The sequence below is a fragment of the Branchiostoma belcheri genome, unplaced genomic scaffold, assembly GCF_001625305.1.
Source record: "Branchiostoma belcheri isolate BF01 breed outbred unplaced genomic scaffold, Haploidv18h27 scaffold138, whole genome shotgun sequence".
Taxonomy (NCBI): Eukaryota; Metazoa; Chordata; class Leptocardii; order Amphioxiformes; family Branchiostomatidae; genus Branchiostoma; species Branchiostoma belcheri.
The window spans coordinates 471,160-488,063 of NW_017802802.1; the positions used below are offsets into that span (position 1 = coordinate 471,160).

Sequence of the window (16,904 nt, forward strand, 5' to 3'; positions counted from 1 at the left end):
AAGTTCAAGCTTAGTAACATAGTTATTAAGAACGAGAGAAACACAGGCAAATATTGATTATGCAAATGAAGACTTAATTTGCATAATTAATGAGAAAATGTTATAATTGCGTAGTGGTAACTGCCTGGAATTTCATACTTGGGGTGTTTGAAGAATTAAGTAAAGGTGAACATATATAAACATAATTTATTCAAATAAGGACCACATTTGCATAATTTATGAGAAAATGGCATTCTTTAAGATTAGACTGTCTTTTGATGGAGAATATGATCAACAGACTGATATAATTCATGCAATTGAGGATCCTATTTGCATAATCAGGGTGATTAGTATGTTTCTTATTCATAAAGGCTAACATCATTTGGCGAAGGTATGAGATCGTGGAACTCTAGTTTTTACCTTGATTCACATTGCATTGAATTTGCATGTTATATGAGTCAAAGTTCTTCATAACTAGCTCCTGCTTTGCCAAATCTTCCCAAAATCAATATGAATAAAGTTCTTAATAGTCAGCTCTTAATTTACCAAATCTTCCCAAAGTTCCCAATATAAATACAAGTAAAGATAGTGTCTTTGCTGTACATGTGTTGCCCTAGGTGTTTCACCTGTGCCGGCAGACAAGGTGGATCTGGAGAAGTTTCCACGTGTGATGAATGTGCACTACCAGCAGGCTAACATGGAGGAAGGGGACTGCCTGTACCTGCCACAGATGTGGTGGCACCAGGTGAGTGAGTACAGGTGTTACAACCTAGCTAACAGGTGTTATCACCCAGCTAACATGGGGGCAGGGGACTGCCTGTACCATCTGTGACTGCCTGTCACAGATGTGGTGGCACCAGGTGAGGACAGGTGTTACTGTACCTCTAACAGGTGTTCACTTGGCTAACATGGGGGAGGGGGTTGCCTGTACCTGGATGTTTGGCACCAGGTGAGTGCAGGTGTTACAACTGTGACCACATGGCCAACATGGGGCAAAAAGACATGCTACGTCCTGATGTTCATATGTAGTCTGACTTTATTGTATCATGTATGTGTGTGTGTGTGTACATACTAGTAACTTAAGAGATACATGTATGTGATATGTAGAAGACTACAGACATCTTTTTAGGTAAATTGTGTCTGAAATGAAAAATAAAACACTAGTATTTTGAAAGACAGAAAAAAGGAATTCATTCCATATGTTCTCAGGTTGACTCAGGCGGTGGCCGTCAGCAAGCTGTTGCCCTGTGGTGGAAGTCCAAGCCATGGTGGAAGAAACATGGCAAGCACGCTCCCCCAGTGGAGGCTGAGACTGTCTTTGAGGGTAGGAATAACCTTAGGCCACACCAATTTGATTTCTTGGTTAACGGATTTTTGAAGAAAAATAATGGAGCGGGCGAGCGAAAAAAAAATAAAAATAAAAACAGGCCTAGGCATCCTATTATGGCCCAAAATGGTACGATAGGAGCCTTGAAGTCAACACACCAGGCTGGTTCAAAATTTAAACAATGAATTTTGAACTGTTAATGATACCATTGCATTGAAAGATAGAATAACTGTAACAACTAGGAAGAAAAGGACTCTTTTCAACTGTTCAGGGCAAAATATGAGCATTTTGCAGTTGATTCTGACTTTTTATTTTTATTTGCAAATCAGAAAAAAATGAAGCGGGCGAATCCGTTAACCAAGAAATTAAATTGGTGTGGCCTTATGCTAATGATTATTACTGGTACCTCAGTATGGCCGCTTACCTAGTAATGCAGATAACAGGTAGAAAAAGCGAGCAGGAATACTGCTTTGGCAATGCCATACATCCAAAATTTTGTATTATACAAAATAAGAGCCACTGTATTCATTTAACACAAGTAAATTTCCTCTCCCATTTACAGTCAAACCTGACTAAGCAGTCACTGCTTCAAGCCGGCCACCCGGACACATTACCCAAGTCCCCCTGGGTAGCCTTCTTGGGCAGGTTTGACTTTATTTCCTGTTCTCTTGTAATGCATTTTGGTGTCTTCTTTCACTGAATTGTTCTATCCCATTTCACCCTTTGCCACAGGTAGCAGGAGCGAGCGGAAATACTCCTTTGGCAATGCCCTGGCCCTGTACGAGACCTGGGTGAACGAGGTTGCACCAATGACCCCTCGTCTGAAGTGTGAGAGTCAGCAGACTCGGATGAGTGAGTTCCACTTCGAGACAGACCACGGCGACACCTGGGGGGCGGATGTGGGACAGACCCACGGGTCAGAGGAGGATGAGGTGAGGGCAACTGGTGTAATTTCTGTCGTGATTTCATATCTTACTAAACATGTATTTACAGTGGCATCAAATGGTTAAGTGGTCATGGGATCGAGAGGTCATGGGTTTGATCCCTGGCAAGACTTTGTGTCCTTGGGAAAGGCACTCTAAACAACCTTCCTCACTCCACCCAGGTGTAAAATGGGTACCTGACTTCACTTTGTTGATTTATTTGTGAAATTTATTTTCATGAATTTTAGGAACAAATCAACAACCAACAATGAAGCATCCTGCAAATAAAACAAACATACTGAGATACAATATGAACAATCTGTCATATTTCTACAGTCTGAGCGTTTAGACGAGCTGTGTGACTTTGACAGGACAAACCCCCTCAATCCCTGCCCAGTCTGCATGGACGACGAGGCTCGTCACCACTGTATTCGCTACATCCTGGACTACTGCCAGGTGTACCAGGACAGGGGCTGTGTGGTCCAGCTGCCACAGCTGCTCAACAAGCAGACCAAGGAGGACTTTGAGAGCATAGCGACCATGGAGTCTCCTTTTCATACCTAGCTGTAGTCTGTGGGAACAATCAATATCTGATTCATGAAGCCACAGCGACTAGATTTTATGGCTGACACCTGGACACACATTTAACCACTATTAACATTTATCTGCAGGGTCACATTGTTTGAGAAATCTCTAGTGCAGCACATACCAAGTTATGCACAGTTTAGATATGCAGTAGTGCATTACATGTATACTGGGGACGTGCATTGCAGTTTTTTTGGGTAGCAGATATATGTGCCCTGGCAGAATTATGTTTAGTATTACTAGACAAATCTTCTGTTGCAGCAAATTATGATTACACAATCCCAGTCATAGGATGTCCATAAAAGTGTGTTTCTGTGGCCTACATGTACTTAAGAAAATATGGTGACAACAGCATCATCTTTTCATTCCCAACTGTCCTTTCTGGGATTGGTGCAAACCTATTTCTGGTCTAAGACTTTATACTGTAAATTGTTGCACACTAATGTGTAGAGTCATGCTGGTAGAGCACAACTAAGCTGAAATGCAGCCAACTATCATGAGTGTGCCTTTGCTGCTATTTTCATCTCCAAGCAGATCCTACAGTGGCAAGACAGTATCCATTAGCCAAGTAGTGTGCCTTAGCCACCGAAGGATGTTTGTAAGCCTGTTCTTATGTCTGTATTGTTTTCACAGAGCTATTTTTCAATTGGTGATGTACATAATATCATGGAATTAGGGGCATACCGGTGGTATATCTGAGTGCCTGGTTAAAGGAAAGTCTCAAAAGTTTCTTTCTAAATTGAATGCAATACTGATCTGGTCGAAACTTTAAAAAAATTAGGAATCATAATTATGTTAATTGATGATTTAATGTCGGGTTACTGTGTGTGTGTGTGTGTGTGTGGAGATATCAAGGAAAACAAAATGTTATGTATCTTAATTATGTAATTTAAAGTCACAGCTCAACAGGGGATTTTCTTAAAGGTTGTTATCTTCCTGAATGTATATGTAGTGGTTCAGCAGTATTTATACATTATTTTGTACATTAAAATAAAAGATGTTTGGGAAAAGTCTCTTTCCAGTGCTTCAATTTAGTTTCATAATATTGCAGCAAAATGAAGATGTGATAATGGACATCAAATTGTAAAAAAAAATGAGCATGTCATAAATTATTCTATCAGGAGATCATATGAAATTTTCTGCACTCCCCTTGCAGCTAACAAAGAACAGGTATTAATATCAATATTTGAGTGTCATTCACGAAATGAAGTGTGTGCTAAGCAATGAGTGGAAAATCATCCTGTTAATCTTGCCCGGAACTTTTAACTCACCAAAGTCAAGCTGAATTTCTAGCTCTTAAAACTTTCTCTTTCTCAAGATAATACCTTCACAATGTGTCCTTTATTTCAAAATTGTGGATCTAGCTTCAGCTGAAGAGTAAGCTTAAACTTGTGCGTAGATTGTGGGTGTCAATTGCGATGGCATCCCATCGATTCCCGCCCCGACATGATTTCATCTTGTTCCATTCATCGCACACGGAATAATGCTTTGTTGTATCTGTCAGTCCCGTTTGGAAATTATTGGGCTCGCCACCGCGCTGATGCCAGCTGACAGCGGCACAAATATCGACTTGATTGTGTTGGCACACGAAATTGAATTTGCGCGTGATTGCCCGAAAAGGATGCTTATTGCCACCACCCATTTTCAGGTCCGACAATATCTACAAAATCTATTTATTGGATGTCTCTGTCGCCTGGTGAGAGAGTGAAGGAGAATATGGTCTGATCTATCAAACAGCGATTGTGGCTGACAGAAGGAAGATGGGTTTATTTTGTAAGCCATTAGCTTTGATAGCATATCCTTTCTGGGCTCGTACAAACCCTAAATATGAAAATTACACCACATTACATCACTTTTAACCATTTGCCAACCAAAGGCACATAAACCTGATTTCATGGACGTGGTGCTTTTGTCCTGTTTTCCTAGAAAGAACTTGATTGCTTGATAATTATACATGGTACAATGTATGGCAGTAAATCAACAATACTACAAGGCTAATCTATCCTACAATTATAATTAACGATATGACTTATAATATAGTCAGACATGTATGATTGATTTGGTCTCACTTTTGGAATGAAGTATAAAGAAATTGACCCATATAGGCAGACATGACAACAATACATGACAACAATACAAGGTCGCGGAAATTTGTCTATGTGGTAATAAGTCTGTGACAGAGCATCTCTCTCTTTACTATTAAGGCAAGCCATGATCACAAAATGAAATACAACTTTATATTTTCACTAAATGTTGGACACTGTCTCTGAGTGGCTGGTGTGTTGTGGTGTCAACCCTTTTCAGTTTGTGTGTTGATTCTCAGGTTTGTTGTGCTATTTTCCTATATGGTAACAGTTAATCTACCAGCTGCATTTGTCAACTGCCATTTTGTGGGGCTACATAGAATTTTCAAGAAGGTAGAAACAACCATTGACAAGGATCAGTAACTTAACAACTTTTTCTGTCACGTAACAGTTGAATTTAGTATGACACATATCCACCTAATTAAGAGCCATACTAAGCAGTATCTTGAAACAATAGCTCCTATGGATGAGATAAATTACGTAAATGTACCATTGAAAAATTGGCTAATTTTTGGAACATAAGATAGGATGTTACCGGTATCCTTAAAGCTTTGAATAAAATTTCTGTGGCCTTTTGCATCCAACTAGTAAACTTGTCTCAGGGAGACACTCATAGGGCCCAAAAGGTTAAAATGTAACGGTAGTAATAATCATGCAAGCGTATGTTAACAATAACCAACAATGGCAGGAATATACATTCACCAGTACTGCAATACTGTCTTTATTTGTCTTTTAATCTGAAAATGATTACAACTTTATGAGACAAGATGTTCACAATGACACAAGAAAATGTTAACAATAATTGCTTCTCACAGATTCTAATAGCATGTATTGATCGCTGGAAGATGGGGAGGTTCTTCAACATTCAATTTGACTCTCTACACCCTCTGGAGGAATTGTGTTTTTTTAAAAATCTATTATCAAAGAACAATTTTTTTAGATCTGTGTTGTTTCTGGTGAAGTTTCCCTTTCTACCCTCACAAAAGGTTGAAAGATAAGGAAATTCTATTGGATGTCACAGTCACTATAAAGGCATTGTAAATGAAATGAGCGTAGGGAGACCATGTATACAATTGTAACTTCATGCATCACCGTTATGAAGCAAATTTAAACTGTAATTTCCAACACAACAAATTGGACTCACCCAACTTTGTTGACAACAAACAAGCAGACTGGAAACAACAACACCACAACACCAGTTAACCAATTTGATAGTTAGTATAAGGAATCACAGGACTCTGGATTCACATTTGCTATTTCTGGAAGGGCCCTTGATAGATTTCACATTACCCCTTTGCTCTAAAATATCACCAGATACAACTTTAATACCGACAGTTGTCGCAATTTGACCCCTCCCCTTTCCGAGCCCCATGGCGCTTGAAGTGGAAATATCAGAATCGATCAGGAATCCAAAGGCGCTTGATGTTGTCAGATATGTACTGAAGTCAAGTCAATATCCTGATGTGGGCGCCGCGGTAAGGTGAGGCCGTCCAAGCAAGACTCTGACCCAAGAGCAGAGGTCAGACTCCCTATCCGCAGTGCAAATGCAATCAATGATTCCACTGCAAAGATGCATCCATTTCAGCTAAGTGCCCCTCTAACAGGGGGTTGATGTGCCCCGTTAATGATGGAGGCAAAGTTTAATGATTACTCCTGTGGTAAAAGCCGACGCTAACTGCTCAGGGATGTGTGACAACATGCATCTTCTGCTAATCAGCCGCGCTGACATTTCATGACTACTTTGCCACCCGGCATAAACCAGAAGGCAATTACCCTCTACCTTCTCGTTATGTGGCAGCAACTTGGGAGCCTTCGTATTCACAGTGTCTAAGAATAAACTCTAATTCTTGCTGTGTGAATTCAGCAGTGTCAACCCAGATTAATCCGAGGATGTACTGATTGGGACTCCAAAGAGTTCAGTTTTTACAGAGTTTAGACACTGCAATTTGAAACAGGCATTTGTATGTTGATGTAAATATTACATTGGGAACAATCCACACAGGGACAGGGAAACACAGTCAGTACAAGAGACAGGGAAACACATTCAGCCCCAGAGACAGGGAAACACAGTCTGCAGCAGGGAACACAGTCTGCACCAGGGACAGGGAAACACATTCAGCACCAGGAACAGGGAAACACAGTCAGCACCAGAGACAAGGAAACACAATCAGCACCAGGGACAGGGAAACACAGTCAGGGACAGGGAAACACAGTCAGCACCAGGGACAGGGGAAACACAGTCAGCACCAGGGACAGGGAAACACAGTTAGCAACAGGGACAGGGAAACATGGTCAGCACCAGGGACAGAGCTCATTTCATTGTGGTATTTCATGGAGGTATGTGATCTCTGAACTCTTGTTTTTATTGTTTTCTCCTCTCCAATCTCTCATAGGGATATTGTATAGTGTACAGCACTTCCTCACTAGCCTGGGATTTAAAATTGTCCCTCTCCTGGTGCAATGGCCCCATTACCTAGATGCAGTGCCCATTCATCTGCTGATATTGTCCTATTCCATTGTCCTATTAACCTATCAATTGCAAAATAAATGGTAAATACATCAAACTGTGTGTCTGATAGCATTGGAATGTCTTAGGATATCTTCCCTACAGCAAGACCAGAGGTGGTTAAAAGCAACAACACATCTCCAACGAAGAAGTTCCTAGGAGAACAGGACAAACTAGTCTGTCTAAACTGGTGCCAAGGGCACGATGGCTTGGCCATGTTGTAAGAATACCAAGAACACACTTTCTTTGAGTGACATTGAACTGGATACCAAAGGGGAAGAGAAGGAGGGAGGTCAACAAATGACATTGGAAAAACAGTTATCAGGCCTCGAAATTAACTTTTCTTCCTGTTGCCCCGAAGTGAAGATGAACTGTCCCAACCAGTTTTTTGGGAAATATTGTATGACTTAAACTAAACTTTATTTTGCTTACGTTCACTCCCATGCAGGCGCACTATAATTACAGAGTAGACAGGAAATTTGGGGGACTTTTCCGGATCCAAAAGCTGGGATGTGTGCCTGATAAACAAAAAAAGGGCTGACATTCTGATTATGTCTGATGTCCCAAAATGTCCCAAAGTGTCTTTTTCGCCGAAATTCGCCAAATAGACAGATAACATAGCAGGGGAGTTGGTCTGCTAAAGGAGAACAGTTTGCAATTTCTACTCTTTCCAGCCGCTTCTGAAGCCTGGTAGAGGTTAAGCATAATCCAAAGAAGTTCATGTAGTCTGTACCCCATCCTGAGTGGCAGGGAGGCAATTTACCCCCTATTTCTATTACTGTACAGTAGACTTATGTTAGCCTTCCCTAACTCCTCAGCAACAATGCCTACTACCCCAGCTTGTGCTGTTCTGAATGAACAGGTTGGAGTGGATAAATATTATTGGCACCGCCGCTCAGCCCACCAAATGGTTTGATTTGGAAGCCGGCACCCTGGTCCAGACAGGTGCTTTTCACGTGATAATCCCAGCGATCGGTCGAAAATTTGGACTTGAACAGATGGAACAGGCGGCTTGATTCAATTGATAAAGATAATGGGGGACAATTGTTGACAGAATGAGCGAAATCAATGCACAAATGAAGAGACAATAGAGCAGCATCAGCCCTATACAGCAGGAAAATTGGGACAGATGAGAACATATGAGGGAGATTTGGCCGTGTTTGTCTGGGCTGCGAGTTCAATAAAGCCCGGATCCATTTTTATGTTCCGGCGCATTTCCCCCAGCAGACAGTTTCCAAATAAAACTAGATATTGCACTGGCAAATTCCATTGTGTGCCCATCGTTTTACGAGTTTACGAAGGGCAGGTTTAGTGTTTGAGCCGGGGCTGGGGTGGTGTGAATGATCGGTCTGGGTGCAAGTCATCAAAATGAGCAGAAACAAAGTGGTTATTGTGCCATTTAGGTTGTAATAAGAGTCAACCAAGGATGGCAGCCAGATATTATGGAATTTGTAGGGGGCTGATCTTGTTAGGCGTGATTTATGTCTTCCCTCTCCCGCGACAGCCAGGTATGAAGTACAATGTTAACTTGTGCCTCTAATCATCGCTATTTTCATTTCGTGGTGCAGAATCGCTGTCTCTCGTCGGCTTTCCAAAGGTTGAGGGGGGCAGAGGGCACATTGGGTAATTGCCGTTGACTGGTGCTCAGTATTAGAATTGGGCGCATGAGGCGAACGCTGCCGTTATTAGCACGACTAGAGTTATTGCCCCGAAGATTTAGTGTTGTCATTTTGAGCCAACCTGGGATATTACCTTCCAATATCGAGCTTCTTAATGTTTATTAAAGTGCGCGGTTTGACAAATGGTTAGGCTTCACAGGGACCACAGGCTTCCATTTATGTCTACTTGGGAAATATTAATTCTGCAGCTTGTGTCAATAGAATCAATAATGAGCCCTAGTTTGGGATAATCGGGTGAACAAGGGGGCGATAGTGGGCAAATACTCGGTATTGCGGCACCGTGGAATCGACAGCCTTCCAGCGACTGTGCTCGGCGTTATTGGCAGGGTGGAAACGGGAGATCTGTCGTGACATTCCCTCCGACTCCCGCACACCCAACTTCGTCTGAATTGGCATAATCCTGACAGTATTGAATAAATCTAATGTAATTTCGGCTGTTTGTTGTGCGTGGCACATCGGAGTCAGGAAGCGTGCTGACTCCCCTGTCAGATCCAATTGGCTTTTCGTTACTAAAGTCCCTTGGTTTGTAATTTAGAGCCCACGGAGCATGCAAAACGAGTAAATTGCCTGGCTGTGATGGGATGCCACTGTTTGGCGCATCCTGCTCGCCTGTAATTACTTTGGGAAAGTTCAGGTGGGGTGCCGGGGTTCGCAGCGGTGTCACTGTCTCTGGGACATCAATCACCCAATGATGAGCTACTGCCTCGTAATTGGGCGGACATGAACCGTTAAGGTTGTGCCCGAGTTAAGACGCAAAGACCCGGTTTTGTTTTGCCATTTCCTGGTTGGTTTGGGGAATGCATGTCCTGAATCATAATCTTGACTGCAAGAACCTTGGTCTCTTCCTTAGACACTTGCAAAAAAATTCTTGTCCTTTATAATATGTGTAACCAACAGTACAAAGTAGATTAATTGTTCATTACAATGAAGGTAATCAGTCACAAATGCACAGAACAGAAACAGAAGAATTTGCATATTTAAGACCTTGGAAAGAGACACAATGACCTTTCATGCAATCCATCACGTAATCCTTCAAAATTTCAAGGGGAGAGTTAGAAATTCAACACACTAAGGTTCAACATAATGCACACATCAGTCACTTTATTGTTTGGTTTGTCTTGACAGGCTTATAAAAGTATCTATCTCATCAGAAAGTTTATATCCTTTTACTAGTTTTAAAGTACATTAATGCTACAAAGTAAACCACTATGACCATACACAGTGAAAATAGTTCATAGTGACTGACCAAATAAATATGACCATTTTGAACAGGTGACCACTAATCCAGAAAAAGCTCATCAGTCCAAGATCAATCGGTGAAAGCAACTTTAGTTTAACCATGGACCAACATACTCTTTATTCACATATCCTTGTACATGTACATCATATATTGCTTCGATTTTATGATGACTCCGTGTCAATGTTGTCTAAAGAAGAGATGATGGCTGCTTGACCCCAATGCCATATAATGCTAGGGTCACATTTCCAAGCCGGGGCCCGGCCGGGCAGTTTACACTAAAGTATCATACAAAAGACGACAAAATACACAAAATGTTTAGGAGATAATCACAAGCATAATTTGTGTATATTCTTGATATATATTTTTTTAATTTTTTGTTCATTGAAACTGCTAGGACAGGCCCTGGCTTGGAAATGTGAGTTGTATAAGGCCAGAAAAATGTACAGTTACCTAAATGTCCATCAGAGTGTTGAGTTTTGTAGTCTGCGTACTACAAAGTTTGTTTCTTTTGGTGTTGTTAAACTGTTACCAACTTAAGTTCAAATTTGGAAAGTATGTGTGGTAGCTTTTGACACTGAAATATGAATTGATGAAGGCCCTGTTTATACACGTACCTTCTGCTATAAAGTAGACGTGGTAATAGATAGAGAAGAAAAACGAACATAATATAACCTCTATGGCAAATAACAAATAATTGGGTAGTCTTTCGTGGCATTTCCTTTACACACGAACTTAATTTCCTTCAACAATTTTCTCGCCTTTATGAAGAAACAACTAATTACACAGGTACTCCAGTTGCTGTGAAATGTTCTCAAGTGGCATTTAACAGATTGCCGGCAACATTTGTATAGATTAGCTTCGAGTTTTATAACCTGACAAAAAATTAGGGAGGCATGTATGAAATATGGGCAATGTCTCGATCAGTCAGGATGAAAGGAGAAGAATTGGGTAACGCTACACCAGTATCTGCGATAGCTATTGTTGTATTGTTCCAAGATGGTCTTGATACTGCAATGTTAAAGACTATGATCTGACCATACAACATTGTCCACATATCAAGACCAACTGCAGATGGGTATAATGGTAACAATATCAATATAGATTTCATGTCCCTTTTTTCAAGAATGAAGTCCATTTATGTTGATTTACGAAAATTAATTTCAGCGTATTACTTCCCGAAATGTTACACACAAAAAATTAATATGAAACAATTCCTTCTCAAGCAACAAGACAAATCACTCTTTTTTTTATAGACATTGCTTCACATCTTCCACTTTTTGGCGAGTATTGAGCTGAATGTTTATTTACTGATATGGATTTCACAGCATTTCACAGTGAGACGAGGGCATTGTTCATAACATAAGGCGGCACATGGCCAGATGGGCCGTTAAACGCAGTAAGCTGTTTTCCATTCCCCTGGGATCCCGGGCCGCCATTGGACTCCATCCACCCAACATATTTCATAGGCCAAACTAAATATATTCCCAATTTTTTATGTTTTCCTGTCATAAACATAATGAGAGAAAATCTTCAGTTGTGAAGGAGAATGATGGAGAGTAGCTTTATTTCTAACTTTGCAAGTCCATTTTTTTTCATTTCAAAAATCATGTCTCTCTAAAAACATTTAAATATCTCTTTCCATAACAATGTTTTTTTGGGGACAGGAGACTTATATTATCAAAAACGTAAATTCAGAATCCAAGTCTTTCCTAATAAGAATTTTATAGCAATTGGTAGAGTTGTGCTCTTTGATTTTTCTGGTTACATCTTGGCCAACTTCCAGCACTAACAAGTTCCAAACTATCCTCCAAGGTGAGAGGCCACCGAGGAAATGGCTCCAATACCTCCACTTGATAAATTGGGGCAATTTCGTCATCCATTGCTGGCAAGATTTGAAAGTTTGCAATACTTCTTAAATATGATAGGGAAAGCAGGACCCGTTTGAAAGTTATTCCTTGGGGAGATCACACTGCTTCAAACTTCAAAGAGCATAAGAGACCCTTGACTTGAAACCTTCTCCTACTCTACTGCATCACCCACGAACCTGGATGATCCAGAAGTTATACTTCCGAAAACAGTTTCATGACTTTGGTGAAGCATAGATTACAAGTTTTATTTTTATTATAAATTACACAAGAAAACTGTTTACCTTGCTGACATTTTGGTGTCTGTCAGACACCTTCCTCAGAGCTCCTGACTGGAATTCTGATTCTCGCCACAAAAGCGCCACCTACATTGTCTACATATTGCAGCAAGAAGCTGAGGAAGGTGTCTGACAGACACCGAAACGTCAGCAAGGTAAACAGTTTGGTTGTATAAAAGAAAACTCTTGTAATCCAGGGCCTCATAATTTGACAGAAGAGAATCTTTCATGCAATGATTGAATAAGGGCTGTATATCTTGGGAGTATTCAGTCTGGAAGCTTCTTAGATATAAAACTCAGTGCCTACTGCTAAAGGGTTGAAGATTTAGTAGGTTGGCAAAGAACACACACTTCCAACAAGATAGCAACAAATAAAACACTGCTTTCTTTAAAATAAGGTTTCTTAGTACACTAAGGCAATTCAGTTAGCCGGTCAAGTAGTCACAGAATGCATATCAAAAAGATTCCTCTGTACTACCTCCAATTTCATGGCAGCAAAACAAAAAATTCCACCTTGGATGACAACCCAACAATCAATAATTCCCCAAACCACTTTTTTTTCGGCGTGGGATTAAGAAGACCCAGTTGGGATTACTGCTTGTATTTCGAGATGACGGTCTTAAAAGGGGAAAATCTGGGAGTAATTTTCCTCCCTACTCTCACTGCTTTAAAGTGTCCAGTTTCAGCTAGCTACAAAATATCTTGATGATATTTGACAGAAGTGGGTTGGAAGCCTTGTATCAATATTTATGAGAAATGATCAATAGGGTTTGTTTTACATTGTATGCATTCTGAGCGAACAACATTTCTGAAACCATTTTAATAGTCAATTATAACTTTGTAGACGCTCCAAGAGTAAATGATACTAAATCATAGTAAAACCTGCTGTTATCCAAACATTTCTTTATTTCACTTTACTGGTTTGATCAACGTACAAAGCAGTGTGTACTTGTATTGTTTTCCGTTTCCTTTCAAAACAAGTGTATGGCATGATGCCAACACCTGCCACAGCCAGTGTTTCGGGGAGTGTGTCATTGTCTTTTCCCCCTTATTAACACAGGATAAACAGTATCATTTAGAAACCATTGTCTAGACAACCCCTGCTTAATGACATACAAATGAAGCGCACTAACAATTAAATACAATGTGATGGCTCATCTGCCATCAATTAGGCTTACAAACATGCTTCAAAGTCTCAACCTTGATGTTGTTTACGCTGGATGATCCCCAATTAACAAAAAGAAGTAAGAACAACACACACAACAAATCATGGATCAAAATTAATATGTGTCCAATCTTATAATTATACACATCCTAGATTTTCACATCTATGATTTTGAAAGACTCTTCTGCAAGCCTAATGTTTCGAGCTCTTTAATGTGATTTATGTCCTGACTATGTGCGCCTTTAGATTTTTAATTGGTTGGTTCCAGTGTTTGTTTGTTTGTTCTTTCGTTACATGTATCAAACTGACAACTTATTCACTCTGATAGACAAAGTACAATGGAAAAATTGTTTTCAAAAAGAAGTACACTAAGTTGAACCCTGCCAGTGTTGATGATTCATGCAATGGCCATTAAGTAAGTGAGTCCAATGAAAACTTTTCAAGACAAGAAATCTAAAAACTTTCATAAATGTTCATATTTCCAAACAATTTTCATTAATTGATCATTTACTATTCATACGTGATCATTCTCAAATTCTTCAGAATCCATACTTTCTCAATTAGTCATATATTAATCAATAGATTTCATAGGTACAGTGCAAAATAATGATCTTTGTTTGACTTTGTCTCAGGAATACAATAACCATTCAACAGTGTTCAGCAATAGAATACGGCTTCTCATCATATCTATTCTGCAACGATGCAGTTTTTTGCCACTGTTAAGCAGAACGCCGGCTTCATATGCCAGCACTGCCCTTCTCAGCGCGCCACTCATGTAATTGGCATCGACAACAGCTCGCAGTGTATGATAATTTGGCAAACTGAAACATAATCTTTAATTTTCGGCTACATATGCCGTAATATGTGTCAACATGCCTGCCAGCCCTATTAGGGGGTGATTCGTGAGCCTTATCACCCCATTATCGCTACAAGACCATGTGCACGGGATGAAGCCGGTTGCAGTAGCGTTGTAGCCGAGACCGCCTCCCAAATGGGACTGCGACCTCATCTCGGGGTTGACGAAAGGTTAATTTACCCCTGCCCTGTTAAAACTGTTAACCACCTGCCTTGTCCAGACCCCAGGCTGCAGCCTAATGATGAATGTGGGCCATTACCGACGCTGAATAAGGCAAAGGGGGGCACAATGCATACATTAGCTTGGGTCATTCGTCAATGTCATGGAATGAACCTCGCCGCGCTCTCAAAGTCGAGCAAGGGGCAGGGACTCCCGTACTCCAGGCCGGCAATTTTCGCGACTTTGCCCAGCGGCGGTTGAACTTGGACTTCGGGAGACAATGGCCAAGGCGCCGGAAACATCTGCGTGGCCCGGGAAAATTAGCAGCAGATGGAACGGTAATGGAATAAAATGGCATAATGATGACATCATAAACAAATCTATTACTTCCCTGACAGGTAGGAGCAGAAGAAATGGACCGAAGCCATCTCCTCAACTTGCCTTTCCCCCTTTTTGCCAGCTTCCTTTCATCTAGGGTGCACATAACCATACAAAAGAGCTAATCCTTGTCTTTAGAGAGCAGAACTCTGAAAAAGAAATACCGGTGAATGGGAGAGAGTCTCTACTGTTGGACAGACTGCCACTTACTGCCCCCTTGACATCTGCACTTGGAAATGAAGCTGTGAGGTCCCCTGTACAGAAGACACAATGAAGCGGTAAAGATGTGGTGATTTGTCAAACTCCGAACAATTCTCCATGCTGCATTTTCCGCTGTAAGGAGAGAACACGCTTTCCAAACCATCAAAAATCTGGACGTGTAGCTGAGGACAAACGTGAAAAGAAGTTAAAATCATTCCTAAAATATCGGCTAGCACTTTCCATATTTCTTAATGTACAATCAGAGATAGGGATGTAATACACTGTATTCACACATATTCATTCTTTTTTAATGTATGTTACACACATCATATACACTCCCTGTGCATTTGAAACATGAGTGTATTGTCTCCTACCGACATTGTATCCTATTGTATCCTATACTCTGTCCTTCAGGGTTTGATGGAAAGTTATTTTTGAAATATCAAAACATGTCCAATTCATTTTTCCTTACAGTCTTGAGGACGTGTGAGATGATCTTCCTTAAAAAGTTGCTTTCTTTGGCTTATATGTTGTACATAAGTTGCCCTTAGCTCTGCCTCATCAAAATGTTTTTATCAGCTTTAACAAGTGGGACTGGAAGGCCCTTTTTGTTAAAGGAAAATAATCTGTCTATTTTATCCCCTGCTTATTGTCCCTCTATGCAATGGTTACCAAAGAACTCATTCTATTAACTCTTGGCCCACTCTTATTTGTTCTAGATTTTTTGATATGCATATTTTCTAGAAATTTACCATTAGCCAGATACATGGCATTGCATTATTCTTCAGCACTGAAGCCTATTCTACACCACTATTCAGAACCTGCTACATGTACACTAGTACACTGCATAGGACAACAAAAGTATTGACCACCCTGACTTGGCCTCAGCTCTGTGGATAAGTGACTGTGGCCACCCAAACTGACCATCAGTCTTTGGCCGGTTCAAACGTCAGCTGCTAACGAGGTAAGTAGCGGTTCCCGAGGACAAATTGGGGGCTTCGGTCTCCGCTGACCACAGCAAGTGTCAAAACAACAACAGAAACTCACTTGTCATCTGGACATAAACTTTTCAAACTGGACCAAGACCTGGAGGGAGTTTTTAAAAGGCAATGTCCAGAATTTAATCATCCTCGATCAATACTAAGTAGAGTCCAGAAACAACAGCAAGATGCAAGTACAACGGAATTGTGAAGGCAGAATAAATTAAATAAATCTGACTTATATACTAATAACAGTGTCCAGATTAAATTTGGACAAACCAGAGCACTTTGCACAAAGGCTTCTAACCTTTTGCAACTTAAGCTTATACATTTGATAATTTGTGAAAATGTATAATCATAATACTAGTAACCCCAGTGGGAGTCATCATGCATTGACTTTTCCCAAACATGTTAAGATGTTCTAAAAAACCTCAAGATCCTTTCAAAGTATGTATGCAAGATTTTTAATAAATCTTGCATACATAATGTGACAGGGAATTTGGAAATTCCTGGACTTTGTTGTACAAATGACAACGTTTGCACTTTGATTAGCATTTAATCAAATTGCTTAGCCCCAGAGTCTGGTGTAAAGTACATGTACATGTAACTGCTAATGTTAAGTGTTACCATAACTGCTAAAAGGACCATTATATGAACCAGAACAATGCTACATCTAATCTGAAACAACAAAACCTATTT

The 16,904-nt window shown here is 40.4% G+C and overlaps 1 pseudogene; it reads left to right on the forward strand.

The window, feature by feature from the left end:
• Positions 1–3,824, forward strand: part of LOC109464424 — a 7,857-nt pseudogene extending 4,033 nt beyond the window's left edge.
• The last annotated feature ends 13,080 nt before the right edge of the window (positions 3,825–16,904 follow it).